This window comes from Ambystoma mexicanum, chromosome 5p, assembly GCF_040938575.1.
Source record: "Ambystoma mexicanum isolate Mex_15411 chromosome 5p, UKY_AmexF1_1, whole genome shotgun sequence".
NCBI lineage: Eukaryota > Metazoa > Chordata > Amphibia > Caudata > Ambystomatidae > Ambystoma > Ambystoma mexicanum.
This window is the reverse complement of record NC_090930.1, coordinates 502,589,821-502,609,900: the sequence shown is the minus strand read 5'-3', so window position 1 is coordinate 502,609,900 and position 20,080 is coordinate 502,589,821.

Genomic DNA, 20,080 nt, shown 5'->3' with positions numbered 1-20,080 from the left:
CCCACCACTTTTTACCCCAACCGCGAAAGTCGGTACAACCCTTTAACCGGAGGACTCCGCGGCTGGTTTCTTCCCGGGCAGTGCAACGACCTTCTTCTTCTGCTCTTCAGCGAGATCTTCTTCTCCCCTGACCGACGTCGAGCCTTGCTGCCACTGCCTGGAACAACTGCCCCCGCTGGAGGATCCTTTCCGTTAAGGTACCGTGTTCCGCATGGCTTCCCTTGCCACCAACTGTACGGGGTAGTTTTAGCCCCCGGCTTTCGATCCTGGGATTGCCTGGGACACTTTGGCTAAACTTTCTAAGCCTCTCTAACTCTTTTCCGAACTCTTTTGCAAGACTCTGAATCCCTACCAACTGTGTGATCTTGGGCACGTTTTCGCTCTGTCTGCTCTAAGAGTGGGCCCTGCTTAGTGACTTTTGCTCACCTGTGACTTTGTGCTTCTTTGAGCTTACAAAAAGTGTTCTTAACCTTAGAGTGGTGTGTTTATCCTAATTCTGCTTCTTCTCCCTCCCTTCTTTTTACCTACTAGAGTGTCATCTAACGTTAAGCGCTCACCTCTGTTTGAATTATGTGGTGTTAACCTAGAGTTGTCTAGATAGGAATAAGGATTGGGACTGCTTTCCATATAACTGTGTTTGGAGTGTTTTTACTATATTTTGCTAGAGTGTTTTCAACTTATGTGTTCTTGAAAATAAATAACTATATACTTTTGAAACCAAGCTCTGGTCAGTGTTTGCTTGTGCTATTGTGTCTGAGTACATATTGTGTATACTTTGCATACTGCCTAACTCTTCTTGAGGGAAGTCTGACTGCTCAGCCACAGCTACCAGGTAAATCTGGGTGGTACGGACTGCTACCAAGTGGGTTTACTGCTATACCTGTAGTCTTAAATCTTTTGCAGTGTTCCCTAAGGGAACTGCACAGGTTTCTGCCTAACAGTTGTGACGGAGCACTCCGCGGCTGGTCTCTTCCCTGGTGGTGCACCGGACTTCACTTTTCTTCGACGACGAGATCATCTCTACTCTTGGCAAAGACACGACGTGCATCCACCACCAGGAACAACTGCCCCCGCCGGAGCTGTCTCTCCACAAACAAGGTACAGTGTCCGCCTGGCTTCCCTTTCTGCCGGATAGAGTGAGGTGTCTTAATCCTCGCCTTTCCATTGGGTCGCCTCCAAGCTTTCTTTAATGTGTTGTTCTGAACTGGTCCAATCTTTCCATAACAATTTCGCGATAAAGACTCGAAGCGCATTTCCACTGAGACACTTTTTGGGACATATCGCCTTGCCTCTCTCCGAGTGGGCCTGGCCTCTGAACTTTGTGATCTGCAGTAGACCCTGCCTTACTTGCCTTGCATTTGTCCGTAAAGTATTGGTACCGAGTTGACTTCATAACCGGCCTTATTTTTCTCTCCCGTCCTAACAAATACTAGAGTGCCATCTAGGTTAAAGCATACACCTCTGTCTGCAAATAAGTGATGCCGGTGAACCTAGACTTGTCGAACTATTGTTAGGGGGATTGATCTTTTTCTTCGTATAGTAATTGTGATTGAAGTTGTTTGCCGTATTAGTGCCAGAGTGTTTTCTATAGATGTGTTGTTATAAATAAATACCTTTATATCTTTACACCGAAGCCTTGTTCCGTGTTTGCTTGTTCTACTGTGTAGATTTCCCTATATTGTATACTCCACATACTGCCTAACTCTTCTTGAGGGAAGTCTGACTGCTCAGCCACAGCTACCAAGTGAATCTGTGTGGTACAGACTGCTAACAAGTGGGTTTACTGCCAAACACCTGTAGTCCTAAATCTTTTGCAGTGGTCCCAGAGGGAACTGCACAGGTTTCCGCCTAACACTGGTGTACAGCGGTGGGATTTGTATCGCGTATACAGTATAGAGTGCTTTTCGACACATTAGGATAACTAACCACAAAGCTTAGCACTAAAAAGCAACTTTCAAAAACATGTCTACTATGGAAGCTTACAATCGAGAATCCTTGTCAGGTGAAAATACTGAGAGTTTACGAGCTCTCTGTAGGCAAGAGAATCTTTCTGTAAGAGGCAAGAAGTTAAAACTGATAGCAAGATTGCTGGAAAACCAAAGTCTGGGTACTGGTTCAGAGGAACCAACTTCTCCAGCAGATGTAGATAACAGTGATGGTGTTGATCTAAATCGTAATTCTGACGATAGTGATGAAGAGGCTGAAGAGGAAGGAGAGGCTAACGAAACTGTCTCCCCTGCTCCTCTACCTACCTTACCAGCTGTACCTACGGGGCCCATACCAAAGTCCCACATGTAACCCTGCTTATTTTGAACTTGAAAAAATGAAGCTCGAATTAGAATACAAACGGTTCTTGGCTCAATCTGAAAGAAACCAAGAGCTCAAGTTCAGACGGATGAATGCCCAGGCTGAACAGAAGCAAGCTCAGTTAAGGCTCAGGGAAATGGAACTTAATCACGAATTAGAGATGAAAAAGTTGTCTGTGGAAAATGCTTCTCTCTCCTCTGGTTCCTCTAGGAGCTCCAGTCCCAAAAGACCCTGGATGCCGAAGGAATTAGTGGGTATGTATGAACCGAGATTGGATGTTTTGGATTGGTTAAAACTGTTTGAGTACAATCATGGGCTCCAGGACATCACGGGAATGATTTACTTCCCTGGTTGTTCTCTAGGCTCCCCCCTTTTGCGACTGATGTGGTAATGGAGTTGGGGGAGGCGGATAAGACGGATTATTACGAAAGTGTGAAACTAGCTGTGATAGCTAGATTTGGGAAGACCCCTTCCCAGTATCTTAAGAGGTTTAGAACCCTCAAAAAGCATGATGGTACCCCTTGGCTACCTGGGTGAGTGAAGGGTTGAAAAACTTAGAGGGATGGATTAAGGTTACAAAGTGAACACTTATGAGGGTATGAAGAATCTTTTTATGTTGGAGTCTATTTATAATGCCTGTTCTCCTGAGCTCAGACAGCACTTGGCTGATTCGAAGGAATTGGATTCCCGGAAGCTGGCTAAGGCTGCTGATTTATGGGTTGCCAACAGAGCTACTCATAAGGATCCTGGGGCAACTCAGAAGAAGGATGAGGGAAAACAGCCTAAAAAAGACTCAAAAGAGAATTCGAATAACTCAAATTCCAAAGAGGGCCCCAAACAAAACCAGAAGGGTAAGCCACAAGGAAAACCACAGCAGAATAGTGTGTCTTCTGGTGCCAAACCGGAAGGGGGCCAGAACAAGCCACCATTCCAGAAAGCATTCGGTAAATGCTTTGTTTGTGGCTCGACTGACCACTGACATCGACTGGCAGGAAGATAAAGATCAGAAGCTTCGCCACCTGTTTAACAGCAGGCGTTATATATGCTTTGAAATGCCCGTGTGGTAAATTGTACATTGGACAGACCACGAGGTCCCTAAAAGAACGAATTTCAGAGCATAAGTCCACCATCCGGTGCCTAAACCAGAAATCACCGGTAGCCAGACATTTTATGGAAGCAAAACACAACATCAGCCAATTGAGATTTCAGGTCGTTGAAGTTGTTAGCAAACCACAGCGAGGTGGCAACTATACAAGACTGTTGTCACAAAGAGAAAAATTCTGGATATATCTTCTAGACACTAAATATCCAAGGGGACTCAATGAGGAAACATCCCTTAACTGCTTTATCTGAACATTTTTTAACAGTCTAGATATTTCTGTCCTGTAGACCCTGCACCCTCTAGTATACACCAACATATGCACTTAGTCTTGGGACATGGTTTGTCAGCAACGATCCAATAAATACCCACCTGATATTTGATATATGAGATGATCAGTAACGTAATGGCTCCCGATTGAACAATAGCCATCTGTTGCACAAATAGCACCAACTATGGGGACGCTACCATTTAAGTAGAGTATCTACGTTATGTTACACAGTATGTACATAGTTGAGATCCTTGGCATAAGATGTAACCTACAATGGTATCCCCTAAGGCTAAACATTGAGTATGTTACGTACAACTTAGAATGTGAGGACACCTGGTACTCGTAACCAGATGGTTCAGCTAATCACAAAGAATGTGAGGACACCTGGTAGATTTTTTATCAGATGTTTCAGCGAAGTGTAATAAAGAAATGAATGTTCATGGGGACTCACCTATACTCGAATGCCTTAGTAATGCCACATTGCTTAGCACCATCACGTAAAAAACCACTTGAGAAAATTATTCTGATTTCTATATTTGATCACTTTAGGTGAAACATAGATTTCTCAAAAACATGCTATTGGCATCATCTTCCTGTTTCAGTTGTTCGATGATGCTACTCTGAATCGTTTACAAGCTACTACATTTACTTACCAGTGTTACCCAGACTGCCTAAGATGGCCGCCACATTCTGTTACGATTGGGTTAGTCCCTCCTTGATGTCTCTTCACTGAATCTAGCCCGCCAAATACCAGACTGTTTCTACACGGTCCCTGGTTTCCATGGAGATCGTGTTAACAACGAGCAGAGCATTGCCGATTCAATAGAACATCGCGATGGAATAGGTACGCGTTCCTTTAACTTTCTGCACACTCGACTCACGCGATCTATGTTTTACCAAGTTCTGCAGGCTTACTTACAATCCACTGTCTTTCTACAGACAACGGCTGGCTTTAGGACTCCGCCGATCCACTCTCACCTGCTCCCCCTGAGATGTTACACGTGTCCCAGAGACTACCACAGCATTGAATCGTGCCGCAGAGAGGTATTTTGGCATATCCCGACCAATGCATTTTTGGTTTTCACACTTGTATAGTTACATCGAATCACACACGGTGACCTGTACGTGATTACTATTTCATACAGGTCACACTGAGAGTGTCGGAACACCAACCGGCATCAGGAAAATATTTACATCGAGAACTTGGTTTCTCTAGTATGTAACCTTTTGACGCACTTCTCACTGTGGGTGGCTTCTCAGCCACAACATTAGACCTCTATAGGTTAGTGCACTTTACTTAGAAAATGCTTTTCCTTGTCAAAACAACTTCGCTGGGTGAGTAGCCCGCGTCAATCATACTCAATTAAATTGTCCTCCTCTGGGCAATCATGTCTGCTAACCCCCATGTAACACCTGTAGAACTGCTTTATCGTATTAGATTCCCATTAGAGGTGCTAGGGAATGCACTAGACTGATATTTTTTGGAGTTGCTTTCAACTAAAAATATGGCAACCCTGGGTGTACTAAACTGAATATGTGCAATGTAGACCACAATATGTGTATATATTCAATCTGATTGTAGTTATGAAACTTTGTTTTATTGATCAATGAAACCTATGTAGACATATACTTTCGTTTGATTAATTGATTTCTTTTTGATCTTTATTTCTATGTGTACAATGACTAGACAGTAGATCCACAAAGGCTTCTGAAGAAGAGGAATCTCCTCGAAACGCGTCAAGCCATAGAAAGTGGAATCCCAATCAATCATCTTTACGTTGACATTATAATGTTGTTCTGTTTTTCCTGCCTTGACTACACATTGTTTTATGTATTAATAAATAGGTGCTCACTCCACTTTTGAACACCTAAGAAACCAAAACGATTGTTCTTATGTTTTAAGTTAAAAGTCTCGACAAATCATTCTTCTATAGAAAGCCTAAAAACAAATATTTGAATTTTACCTTAAAATATCTACGCCCTGTTGCGTAGCCTTAGAGTGTGCAGGGGACGGGAGGACTCAAACCTTGGGTCCTCTTCCTTTGTTCTTATTCACTATAGGGTTGTTGTGCCATGACCCTCTATTCCTCCTCTGCACCTCATAAGAATATAGAGATCACTCCTTGTGGGTGTTAAAACAATACTTCGCAATACCTTCTCTAATTAGGTGTGCACTTACCTTACTACTATACACGTGAAAGGAGATCCCAGATGTAAGGGTAAACCTTCAGGGGTCCAGCTTGTCTCCTTAGCCTTCGCTCCAGAGGAGGAAGTCCAAATGGCAAGTGGAAACTTTCTACTGCTAGCTGATGAACCCATTGGAGTCTCAGCCAGCGTTTCTTTAGTATCTCTGGGGTTGTGGGAACAACAGAATTTAGATGTCTATAATTCTATCGCCGATAATACTAAAGAGTATTATAAGGACAGTGTCCAGGTGAATGGTCAGGAGACTCCTGCCATTAGGGACACTGGGGCCAGCATAACTGTGGTGGATAAATCGTTTTTTCAGGCTGAGGATGTTGCTAACACCCAAACGCCTCACCAAGTTAGCTGGAGGGCCTGTGCAGATGCTTCCCCAATTACCAGTTCTCATCCAGTGTAACGACATGACTGTGAAGATACCTGTCAGCATACAGAGTGAGGTACCAGGACGCGTACTGTTGGGTAACGATTTGAAAACTCTCGGAGTTGTATCGCATACTCCCAGACCTCCCAGTAAATGCTTATAGGAGCTAACCAGACCTGCAAGAGAGAGGACCATGCGCGGTACTCTCCCGGAGATGATGAAGAAAGAAATCACTCCTGCTCCACTGGAATTGTCGGCCGCTGTCTCGAAGAAATCAGAAGCGAAAAGGAAACCTAAGACTTCTACCCCGAAACCAGCAGCCAGCATTTCAGTGCAGCCAACAAGGACTTCCCTGCGGTTGTCCAATGTTACACCCGTGACTCCACCTCCAGCTGAGGCTGAGAGGGAGGTACAACCCTGTGTGGTAGAATTAGACTCTGAGGAAGAGCTAATGGAAGGCCAGGAACTCATTGGAGATCTGGATCCTGTTGACCATCCTGAGCTGCAGTCTTTACTGGCAGAAGGTGGACCCAGCAGGGCAGACTTCAGTAAGGGACAGAGAGAATGTCCAACTCTGGAAGGTCTTCGCCACCAGGCCGAAGCTCAGGCTGAAGGGCAAGAGCCTGGGAAATACAGGTTGCACTGGGAAGATGGTCTCTTCTACAGTGAACCGACCGAGTCTGCACCTGGAGACTACAAGCGGCTTGTAGTACCCCAAGAGAACAGACCACAGTTCTTGCAGTTAGCCCACGAGATTCCTTTGGCTGGTCACTTGAGTTTCAAGAACACTAAGGAAAGGCTCTCTCTCTACTTCTATTGGCCAAAGATGGGGGCCGAAGTAGAAAAACACTGCAGGAGCTGCCACACCTGCCAGACCTCTGGTAAGGTTGGCTCCAAGAATGTGGCACCTTTAGTGCCTCTCCCAGTTGTGGGAGTCCCGTTTGAGAGAGTAGGGATTGACATTGTTGGTCCCCTTGATCCTCCAAACTCCTCAGGCAACAGGTTTATACTTGTTGTAGTAGACCATGTAACTAGGTATCCTGAGGCAATTCCTATGAGGACTGTTACAGCTCCGGCTGTGGCTAAGGCCCTCCTTGGTATTTTTACCAGGGTCGGGTTTCCTAAGGAAGTAATCTCTGACAGGGGGTCAAACTTTATGTCCCACTACATGAAGGCCCTGTGGAAAACCTGTGGAGTTACTTACAAGTTCTCAACAGCTTACCACCCACAAACCAATGGGTTGGTAGTACGGTTCAACCAAACCATGAAGAGCATGATAGGTGCTTTAGAGGAACCCCTTAAGCGTAAGTGGGACCTTCTACTGCCTTGCCTTCTCTTTGCTTATAGAGAAGTCCCTCAGGAGGGAGTAGGTTATTCTCCCTTCGAACTTCTCTATGGTCATCCCGTCAGAGGTCCATTGGCCCTGATTAAGGAGGGGTTGGAGAGTACTCCTTCCCCCAGGCCAGTCAGAGTGACTGACTACGTGATAGGTCTCCGGAGGAGAATGTCAGACATGATGACAGAAGCAAGCGATAACTTGAAAGCTGGACAAGCATTGGTCAAGCACTGGCACAATCAAAAGGCTAACATGGTTGAGTTTGCTCAAGACCAGCTCGTTCTCGTTATGATCCCAACAAGGCAGAGGGCCTTGCAAGACAAATGGATGGGACCCTTCAGAGTTGTGGGTAAACTCGGAGAGGTTAACTATCTGGTGGACTTGGGCAATCCCAAGGAGGCTCCGACCGTCTTCCACACCAACCGACTCAAAGCATATGTCTCCCGACCTGATGTAGGAGCGTTGCTTCTAGCATCATCCGAGGAAGAAGAAGAGAGTGAAGCTCTTCCGGATCTCCTCAGAGGCTTGCCTTTGGACGAAAAAATTGTAGGAGTAAATCTCTCTTCCAATCTGACACCCGAGCAACAAGAAGAGTGCAAATCCATGTTGAATCAGTTTGCCTCTCTGTTCTCGCTCTCACCAGGCTTGACCCCTTGGGGCCAGCATGACATACTCACTGGTGACTGTCTGCCAGTCAAAAGCAGAGGATACCGAATGTCAGAAAACGTACAAACCCACATCAAAGGTGAGGTCAGCAAGATGCTTGATCTCGGGGTAATAGAGCCCTCTACTAGTCCATGGTCTAGCCCAGTTGTGTTAGTACCAAAGGCCGGATCTAAAGAGCTTAGATTCTGCGTGGATTATAGAGCTCTTAATGCAGTCACCAAGACTGATGCCCACCCTTTGCCAAGAACAGATGAGTTGGTGGATAAACTTGGCGCCGCCAAGTTCCTCAGCACATTTGACTTGACGTCAGGCTATTGGCAAATAGCCCTGACAGACCATGCCAAGGAGAAAACTGCATTTTCTACCCCTGTTGGCTTATACCAGTTTAAGGTAATGCCTTTCGGATTGAAGAATGCACCTGCTACGTTTCAACGGATGGTAAACCAGGTTCTGAATGGGATGGAGGACTTCTGCATGGCATACTTGGATGACATAGCAGTGTTCAGCAATTCCTGGGAAGAACATGCAACCCACCTGAGAGATGTTTTGCAGGCTCTTGGACGAGCCAATCTGACCATAAAAGCGAGTAAATGCCAAATTGGACAGAGTAAGGTAGTCTAGCTTGGACATGAGGTAGGAGGTGGAGAAATAAGGCCTTTGCTCAGTAAGATTGAGGCTGTGCAAAATTGGACAACACCTACTACTCAAACCCAAGTGAGAGCCTTCCTAGGCCTCACTGGGTATTACAGGAATTTCATCGAGAACTATGGGACCATAGCCTCTCCACTGAATGTCATCTCCTCGCCCAAATTTCCTAAAAAGGTTAGATGGAACGAGGAGTGCAATCAGGCTTTTGAAAACCTGAAAAAGGCCCTTTGCCAAGCCCCAGTACTCAGAGCTCCTGATTACCGCCAACACTTCATTGTGCAGACAGATGCTTCAAATGTAGGAATAGGTGCCATACTCAGTCAACTGGATGGGAAAGGTAGGGAGCACCCCTTTTGCTTCATCAGCCGCAAGCTGAAGGATCCTGAAACAAGGTGGGCAACAATCGAAAGAGAGTGCTTTGCTATCGTGTGGGCTCTGAAGAAGTTTAGGCCATACTTGTATGGTTCTACTTTTGTCATTCAGACTGACCACCAACCCTTGAGATGGTTAATGCAAACGAAAGGGGAAAACCCAAAACTATTGAGATGGTCGATCTGCCTGCAAGGGTTTGATTTCACCATTGAGCACAGGTCAGGGTGTCACCACCAAAATGCTGATGGTCTCTCTAGGATGTATGTCATCGACTAGAGGTATGAGATTCATCCAGGAGTAGATTAAATCCTCCCTTAGTCTGGGGGGGGGGGCGAGTGTTAGGGAGAATTCTCTGTTTAGGCTGAATTTCCTAACCTAGTGAGTCCCCCAGCAGCTTTGCTGGATTTCTGGAGTTTGTTTTTCCATCCTGCCAAGAGTGAGACTCTTTTTCTCCCACTCTTGGACATGAATGTGTGTAATTCCTTTGAATGTCAATGTGTTCTATGGGCTATGGGGTCTTTTACTCCATAGAGTCTCATATGTTTTACTATGTGTGTTACAACGCCCCCTCCGTGCCGTAGCACTGGGGCGACCTAGCGGACCTCCATCATAGACTCCATACCCGGGGACTGACTACTGTCTCCCCGGGCATGTAAAGTCACCATTGGCTTTACTAGACCTAAATTTACTAACAGAACTAGTACAAACCATCCTATTGTGGACGTACTAGTAGGGGTAATTCGATTACTCCTGAGTCTGTTATCCGAGGGGGCACTGTCCCGTTCCCCCTCGTCGAGTTTTGGCTGGTGGCAGTGGAAACTACTTGTTATATTCGACCCCGAATTTAACCCTATGGGATTCTTCCCATTGTTGGAGATTGATACTTTTCCTCGTTAATCTCTAACATACCACCGGTTTACTTATCTTAAATAAGTCTATCGGATGGTATTTTCTGCCAGAACTCGGTTTTTAAAATGGCGTCTGTGTTCGTCTCTGTGACTCCTAAACCAAAGGTTGAGCCCTTTGTTCCACTTTTGGCAGGCTTCTGTACAGAGACCCTCCAAAGTGGTGCCATTCTGTCTGGGTTACCACAGGGGTGTGGGAGGGGGTTTAGGCACCCTGGACTGAGTTGCCTTGCCAACTCCAGTCGCACTCTGGTGTGATTGGCCCAAGTGGCGAGCCACCCCGCTCACCATTTAGCGTGTTTTGATTGACAGCTAGGCTGAATGAATGGGGGTTTTCTGCATAAAAGCAGGGCTTTTGGGACTGGATCTTGAGAAGTCGCCACAGGACCTAAGAATCCGACGAGGGTAAAGCTGAGCCGACCTGCAACGACGACACCTCCGGTGGAGCCCTGCGGAACCGACTCACCACTTCCCGACGACAGAGGAGATCTCCCTGCCGGAGAGTCTCTTCCCCTGACTGGTGGGAACAACCAGTCCCATTTGCTTTTTCTTCGCTCCAGGACGTAGTGGTCGAATTGCCCGTGCAGAGCACCTCGGCAACCGGATAGCCACTACCCCTGTACCACGACCAAAATGTGGTGCCTTGTGACGGAGCACTCTGCGGCTGGTCTCTTCCCTGGTGGTGCACCGGACTTCACTTTTCTTCGACGAGGAGATCATCTCTACTCTTGGCAAAGACCCGACGTGCATCCACCACCAGGAACAACTGCCCCCGCCGGAGCTGTCTCTCCGCAAACAAGGTACCGTGTCCGCCTGGCTTCCCTTTCTGCCGGATAGAGTGAGGTGTCTTAATCCTCGCCTTTCCATTGGGTCGCCTATAAGCTTTCTTTAACGTGTTGTTCTGAACTGGTCCAATCTTTCCATAACAATTTTGCGATAAAGACTCGAAGCGCATTTCCACTGAGACACTTTTTGGGACATATCGCATTGCCTCTCTCCGAGTGGGCCTGGCCTCTGAACTTTGTGATCTGCAGTAGACCCTGCCTTACTTGCCTTGCATTTGTCCGTAAAGTATTGGTACCGAGTTGACTTCATAACCTGCCTTATTTTTCTCTCCCGTCCTAACGAATACTAGAGTGCCATCTAGGTTAAAGCATATACCTCCGTCTGCAAATAAGTGATGCCGGTGAACCTAGACTTGTCGAACTATTGTTAGGGGGATTGATCTTTTTCTTCGTACAGTAATTGTGATTGAAGTTGTTTGCCGTATTAGTGCCAGAGTGTTTTCTATAGATGTGTTGTTATAAATAAATACCTTTATATCTTTACACCGAAGCCTTGTTCCGTGTTTGCTTGTTCTACTGTATAGATTGCCCTATATTGTATACTCCACATACTGCCTAACTCTTCTTGAGGGAAGTCTGACTGCTCAGCCACAGCTACCAAGTGAATCTGTGTGGTACAGACTGCTACCAAGTGGGTTTACTGCCAAACACCTGTAGTCCTAAATCTTTTGCAGTGGTCCCAGAGGGAACTGCACAGGTTTCCGCTTAACAGAAGAAAAAACTGACTTAAATGCAAAGGGGTCTTAGCGACCGTCCTCTGCTACCACCTTTAAAGTGGCATATGGAATTATTGTCAACCTCCTCGTCTACATGCAAGAGGAATTGGGACCTTGAAATCCTCTGCACCTGAAACAGAAGACCCATCCATAAGACAAAGTTTCAATGTCTTTATTACAAATTCAATTACAGGGATTGCAGAGTGAACAATGCCACATTCTCCAAACGTTCTCAGTTTCCAGGCGTCTGTCGTCTAGTTTTGTTGGTGTATGATGTCATAAAATTAGGTTACTTCCCAGAAAAGCTAACAGGGATAGGGATCGGTTAGTAAAGTCAACTATATACACATTCTATAGGGGATTAGTTTGGGTTTTGGGTGACCCATATCTGGTGGCTCCTCCTGAAACCACCTCTATGTGATGTGAGTACAAAGTCACAGGTTAGTGTGAGGTGATTGGCCACTGCAACATAGAGGGTAATTCATAGAAATTCGCACAAAAGTGACGCACGCGGCTGGTGCACAGTGTCCCTGTGCGATACACTGCGCCAGCCGCGTGCGAAAAAATCCTTTTCATCACACAGCGTATTCAAGGATTTTAGCCTCCGAAACAAGCCGTGGCTCAGAGTGGTGCAGCGACCCTGCAGCAGCGCCAGTTACGCCCCCAAGAACGCCCTCGCACAAGGAAAAGCCTTCAAAATTCCCAAATCATCGCAAAGTGCTGCGCTAACCCTGGACCAGTTCACAGGGCTGCCAAACAGCAAACGCCAAGCGGGGAACGTGTATTTCAGTGGTTCGCGGGAAGTTTCACACGCGATTGTCCTGGGTACGTGTACATCAGGGGTGCATGGGAAGTAACACACGCGATTCCATCAGGGCACATGTATTCCAAACGCAAAAACAGCAGGGTACGTGCATTTCAGGGGTGCGCAGGAAGTATCACACGCGATTCCATCAGGGTAGGGGTATTCCAGGGGTGCGCGGGAAGTATCACATGCAAAAGCAGCAGGGTACGTGTATTCCAGGGGTGCGCGGGAAGTATCACACGCAAAAGCAGCAGGGTACGTGTATTTCAGGGGTGCGCAAGAAGTATCACACGCGATTCCATCAGGGTACGTGATTCCAGTGATGCGCGGGAAGTATCACACGCGATTCCATCAGGGTACGTGTATTCCAGGTGTGCGCGGGAAGTATCACACGCAAAAGCAGCAGGGTACGTGTATTTCAGGGGTGCGCAGGAAGTATCACACGCGATTCCATCAGGGTACGTGTATTCCAGCGGTGCGCGGGAAGTATCATACGCAAAAGCAGCAGGGTACGTGTATTCCAGGGGTGCACGGGAAGTATCACACGCAAAAGCAGCAGGGTACATGTATTTCAGGGGTGCGCAGGAAGTATCACACACGATTCCATCAGGGTACGTGTATTCCAGGGGTGCGCGGGGGCCACCACACGTGAATTGCACGTGTGGGTCCTCCCAGGTGTTCCCTCTACACCCTCCACGGCCCCTGCAGGCGGCCCACACCACAGGGGCCTACCCTGCACATGTCCCGCAGGCAGCCCATCCACCATGCCCATGCCCCCCAGCCAACCCACGTCACCTTGCACTACTGCCCACCAACGCATGTCCCCCTGCACCACCAGCCCCCAGGGGCACTCTCCACCAGGCCCCCACTCATGTCCAACTCATGTCTCCCATCACCCCCACACCCCAGCAGTGCAGGGCACCCTCCACCAGGCCCCCACTCATGTCACCCATCACCCCCACCCTCCAGCAGTGCAGGGGCAGCCTCCACCAGGTCCTCACTCATGTCTCCCACCACCGACACACCCCAGCAGTGCAGGGGCAGCCTCCACCAGGCCCCCACTCATGTCTCCCATCACCCCCACCCCCAGCAGTGCAGGGAACCCTCCACCAAGCCCCCACTCATGTCTCCCACCACCCCACCCCCCAGGAGTGCGGGGGCAGCCTCCACCAGGCCCCCACTCATGTCCAACTCATGTCTCCCATCACCACCACCCCCAAGCAGTGCAGGGGCAGCCTCCACCAGGCCCCCACTCATGTCTCCCATCACCCCCACCCCCCAGCATCCAGGGGCACTCTCCACCAGGCCCCCACTCATGTCTCCCACCACCCCCACCCCCCAGCATCCAGGGGCACCCTCCACCAGGCCCCCACTCATGTCTCCCATCACCCCCACCCCCCAGCAGTGCAGGGCACCCTCCACCAGGCCCCCACTCATGTCCAACTCATTTCTCCCATCACCCCCACCCCCCAGAAGTGCAGGGGCAGCATCCACCAGGCCCCCACTCATGTCTCCCATCACCCCCACCCCCCAGCAGTGCAGGGGCAGCCTCTACCAAGCCCCCACTCATGTCTCCCACCACCCCCAACCCCCAGCAGTGCAGGGGCACCCTCCACCAGGCCCCCACTCATGTCCCCCTGCACCCCCCACCCCCCAGCATCCAGGGGCACCCTTCACCAGGCCCCCACTCATGTCTCCCACCACCCCCACCCCCCAGCAGTGCAGGGGCACCCTCCACGAGGCCCCCACTCATGTCTCCCTGCACCCCCACCGCCCAGCATCCAGGGGCACCCTCCACCAGGCCCCCACTCATGTCTCCCATCACCCCCACCCCCCAGCAGTGCAGGGGCAGCCTCCACCAGGCCCCCACTCATGTCTCCCATCACCCCCAAACCCCAGCAGTGCAGGGGCAACCTCCACCAGGCCCCCAACCATGTCCCCCTGCACCCCCACCCCCCAGCATCCAGGGGCACCCTCCACCAGGCCCCCACTCATGTCTCCCACCGCCCCCACCCTCCAGCAGTGCAGGGGCACCCTCCACCAGGCCCCCACTCATGTCCCCCTGCACCCCCACCCCACAGCATCCAGGGGCACCCTCCACCAGGCCCCCACTCATGTCCCCCTAAACCGCCACCCCCCAGCATCCAGGGGCACCCTCCACCAGGCCCCCACTCATGTCTCCCATCACCCCCACCCCACAGCAGTGCAGGGGCAGCCTCCACCCACCAGGCCCCCACTCATGTCTCCCACCACCCCCACCCCCCAGCAGTGCAGGGGCAGCCTCCACCAGGCCCCCACTCATGTCTCCCACCACCCCCACCCCCCAGCAGTGCAGGGACACCCTCCACCAGGCCCCCACTCATGTCTCCCACCACCCCCACCCCCCAGCAGTGCAGGGACACCCTCCACCAGGCCCCCACTCATGTCCCCCTGCACCCCCACCCCCCAGCAGTGCAGGGGCACCCTCCACCAGTCCCCCACTCATGTCCCCCTGCACCCCCACCCCCTAGCATCCAGGGGCACCCTCCACCAGGCCCCCACTCATGTCTCCCATCACCCCACCCCCCAGCAGTGCAGGGCACCCTCCACCAGGCCCCCACTCATGTCCAACTCATGTCTCCCATTACCCACACCCCCCAGCAGTGCAGGGGCACCCTCCACCAGGCCCCAGCGCATGTCTCCCACCACCCCCACCACCCAGCAGTGCAGGGGCAGCCTCCACCAGGCCCCCACTCATGTCTCCCATCACCCCCACCCCCCAGCAGTGCAGGGCACCCTCCACCAGGCCCCCACTCATGTCTCCCATCACCCCCACCCCCCAGTATCCAGGGGCACCCTCCACCAGGCCCCCACTCATGTCTCCCAACACCCCCACCCCCCAGCAGTGCAGGGGCACCCTCCACCAGGCCCCCACACATGTCCCCCTGCACCCCCACCCCCCAACATCCAGGGGCACCCTCCACCAGGCCCCCACTCATGTCTCCCATCACCCGCACCCCCAGCAGTGCAGGGCAACCTCCACCAGGCCCCCACTCATGTCCAACTCTTGTCCACCTGCACCCCCACCCCCACCCCCAGCAGTGTAGGGGCACCGTCCACCAGGCCCCCACTCATGTCTCCCACCACCCACACCCCCCAGCAGTGCAGGGGCAGCCTCCACCAGGCCCCCACTCATGTCTCCCATCACCCCCACCTCCCAGCAGTGCAGGGGCAGCCTCCACCAGGCCCCCATTCATGTCTCCCACCACCCCCACCCCCCAGCAGTGCAGGGCACCCTCCACCAGGCCCCCACTCATGTCCAACGCATGTCTCCCATCACCCCCACCCCCCAGCAGTGCAGGGGCACCCTCCACCAGGCCCCCACTCATGTCTCCCATCACCCCCACCCCCCAGCAGTGCAGGGCACCCTCCACCAGGCCCCCACTCATGTCCAACTCATGTCTCCCATCACCCCCACCCCCCAGCAGTGCAGGGGCACCCTCCACCAGGCCCCCACTCATGTCTCCCACCACCCCCACCCCGCAGCAGTGCAGGGGCAGCCTCCACCAGGCCCCCACTCATGTCTCCCATCACTCCCACCCCCCAGCAGTGCAGGGCACCCTCCACCAGGCCCCCACTCATGTCCCCCATCACCCCCACCCCCCAGCATCCAGGGGCACCCTCCACCAGGCCCCCACTCAATTCTCCCACCACCCCCACCCGCCAGCAGTGCAGGGGTACCCTCCACCAGGCCCCCAGTCATGTCCAACTCATGTCTCCTTGCACCCCCACCCCCCAGCATCCAGGGGCACCCTCCACCAGGCACCCACACATGTCCCCCTGCACCTCCAGCCCCCAGCAGTGCAGGGCACCCTCCCCAGGCCCCCACTCATGTCCAACACATGTCTCCCATCACCCCCACCCCCCAGCAGTGCAGAGGCAGCCTCCACCAGGCCCCCACTCATGTCTCCCATCACCCCACCCCCCAGCAGTGCAGGGGCAGCCTCCAGCAGGCCCCCACTCATGTCTCCCACCACCCCACGCCCCAGCATCCAGGGGCACCATCCACCAGGCCCCCACTCATGTCTCCCTGCACCCCCACCCCCAGCGGTGCAGGGGCACCCTCCACCAGACCCCCACTCATGTCTCCCACCACCCACACCCCCAGCAGTGCAGGGGCACCCTCCACCAGGCCCCCACTCATGTCTCCCGCCACCCCACCCCCCAGAAGTGCAGGGGCAGCCTCCACCAGGCTCCCACTGATATCTCCCATCACCCCCACCCCCCAGCAGTGCAGGGGCACCCTCCACCAGGCCCCCACTCATGTCTCCCACCACCCCCACCCCCAGCAGTGCAGGGGGAGCCTCCACCAGGCCCCCACTCATGTCTCCCATCACCCCACCTCCCCAGCATCCAGGGGCACCCTTCACCAGGCCCCCACTCATGTCTCCCACCACCCCACCCCCCAGCAGTGCAGGGGCAGCCTCCACCAGGCCCCCACTCATGTCTCCCATCACCCCCACGCCCCAGCAGTACAGGGCACCCTCCACCAGGCCCCCACACATGTCTCCCAGCACCCCCACACCCCAGCAGTGCAGGGCACCCTCCACCAGGCCCCCACTCATGTCTCCCATCACCCCCACCCCCCAGCATCCAGGGGCACCCTTCACCAGGCCCCCACTCATGTCTCCCACCACCCCCACCCCCCAGCAGTGCAGGGGCACCTTCCACTAGGCACCCACTCATATCCAACTCATGTCTCCCTGCACCCCCACCACCCAGCATCCAGGTGCACCCTCCACCAGGCCCCCACTCATGTCCAACTCATGTCTCCCATCACCCCCACCCCCCAGCAGTGCAGGGGCACCCTCCACCAGGCCCCCACTCATGTCTCCCACCACCCCCACCCCCCAGCAGTGCAGGGCGCCCTCCACCAGGCCCCCACTCATGTCCAACACATGTCTCCCATCACCCCCACCCCCCAGCAGTGCAGGGGCAGCCTCCACCAGGCCCCCACTCATGTCTCCCATCACCGCCACCACCCCCCAGCAGTGCAGGGGCAGCCTCCAGCAGGCCCCCACTCATGTCTCCCACCACCCCACCCCCCAGCATCCAGGGGCACCATCCACCAGGCCCCCACTCATGTCTCCCTGCACCCCCACCCCCAGCGGTGCAGGGGCACCCTCCACCAGACCCCCACTCATGTCTCCCTCCACCCCCACCCCCCAGCAGTGCAGGGGCACCCTCCACCAGGCCCCCACTCATGTCTCCCGCCACCCCACCCCCCAGAAGTGCACGGGCAGCCTCCACCAGGCCCCCACTGATATCTCCCATCACCCCCACCCCCCAGCAGTGCAGGGCACCCTCCACCAGGCCCCCACTCATGTCTCCCATCACCCCCACCCCCCAGCATCCAGGGGCACCCTCCACCAGGCCCCCACTCATGTCTCCCAGCAACCCCACCCCCCAGCAGTGCAGGGGCACACTCCACCAGGCCCCCACTCATGTCCAATTCATGTCTCCCTGCACCCCCACCCCCCAGCATCCAGGGGCACCCTCCACCAGGCCCCCACTCATGCCCCCACCCCCCAGCATCCAGGGGCACCCTCCACCAGGCCCCCACTCATGTCTCCCATCACCCTCACCCCCAGCAGTGCAGGGCACCCTCCACCAGGCCCCCACTCATGTCCAACTCATGTCTCCCATCACCCCCACCCCCCAGCAGTGCAGGGGCACCCTCCACCAGGCCCCCACTCATGTCTCCCACCACCTCCACCCCCCAGCAGTGCAGGGGCAGCCTCCACCAGGCCCCCACTCATGTCTCCCATCACCCCCCAGCAGTGCAGGGCACCCTCCACCAGGCCCCCACTCATGTCTCCCATCACCACCAACCCCCAGCATCCAGGGGCACCCTCCACCGGGCCCCCACTCATGTCTCCCACCACCCCCACCCCCCAGCATCCAGGGGCACCCTCCACCAGGCCCCCACTCATGTCCAACTCCTGTCCCCCATCACCCCCACCCCCCAGCAGTGCAGGGGCAGCCTTCACCAGGCCCCCACTCATGTCTCCCATCACCCCACCCCCCAGCAGTGCAGGGGCAGCCTCCACCAGGCCCCCACTCATGTCTCCCACGACCCCCACCCCCCAACAGTGCAGGGGCACCCTCCACCAGGCCCCCACTCATGTCTCCCACCCCCCAGCAGTGCAGGGGCAGCTTCCACAAGGCCCCCACTCATGTCTCCCATCACCCCCACCCTCCCAGCATCCAGGGGCACCCTTCACCAGGCCCCCACTCATGTCTCCCACCACCCCCACCCCCCAGCAGTGCAGGGGCAGCCTCCACCAGGCCCCCACTCATGTCTCCCATCACCCCCACCCCCAGCAGTGCAGGGCACCCTCCACCAGGCCCCCACACATGTCTCCCATCACCCCCACCCCCCAGCAGTGCAGGGCACCCTTCACCAGGCCCCTACTCATGTCTCCCACCACCCCCACCCCCCAGCAGTGCAGGGGCACCTTCCACCAGGCACCCACTCATATCCAACTCATGTCTCCCTGCACACCCACCCCCCAGCATCCAGGTGCACCCTCCACCAGGCCCCCACTCATGTCTCCCATTACCCCCACCCCCAGCAGTGCAAGGCACCCTCCACCAGGCCCCCACCCATGTCCAACTCATGTCTCCCATCACCCCCACCCCCCAGCAGTGCAGGGGCACCCTCCACCAGGCCCCCACTCATGCCTCCCACCACCCCCCACCCCCCGTCAGTGCAGGGGCAGCCTCCACCAGGCCTCCACTCATGTCTCCCATCACCCCCACCCCCCAGCAGTGCAGTGCACCCTCCACCAGGCCCCCACTCATGTCTCCCCTCACCCCCACCCCCAGCATCCAGGGGCACCCTCCACCAGGCCCCCACTCATGTCTCCCACCACCCCCACCCCCCAGCAGTGCAGGGGCACCCTCCACCAGGCTCCAACCCATGTCCAACTCATGTCACCCTGCACCCCCACCCCCCAGCATCCAGGGGCACCCTCCACCAGGCCCCCACTCATTTCCCCCTGCACCCCACTCCCCAGCAGCGCAGGGCACCCTCCACCAGGCCCCCACTCATGTCCAACTCATGTCTCCCATCACCCCCACCCCCCAGCAGTGCAGGGGCAGCCTCCACCAGGCCCCCACTCATGTCTCCCATCACCCCCACCCCCCAGTAGTGCAGGGCACCCTCCACCAGGCCCCCACTCATGTCTCCCTCCACCCCCACCCCCCAGCAGTGCAGGGGCACCCTCCACCAGGCCCCCACTCATGTCTCCCGCCACCCCACCCCCCAGAAGTGCACGGGCAGCCTCCACCAGGCCCCCACTGATATCTCCCATCACCCCCACCCCCCAGCAGTGCAGGGCACCCTCCACCAGGCCCCCACTCATGTCTCCCATCACCCCCACCCCCCAGCATCCAGGGGCACCCTCCACCAGGCCCCCACTCATGTCTCCCAGCAACCCCACCCCCCAGCAGTGCAGGGGCACACTCCACCAGGCCCCCACTCATGTCCAATTCATGTCTCC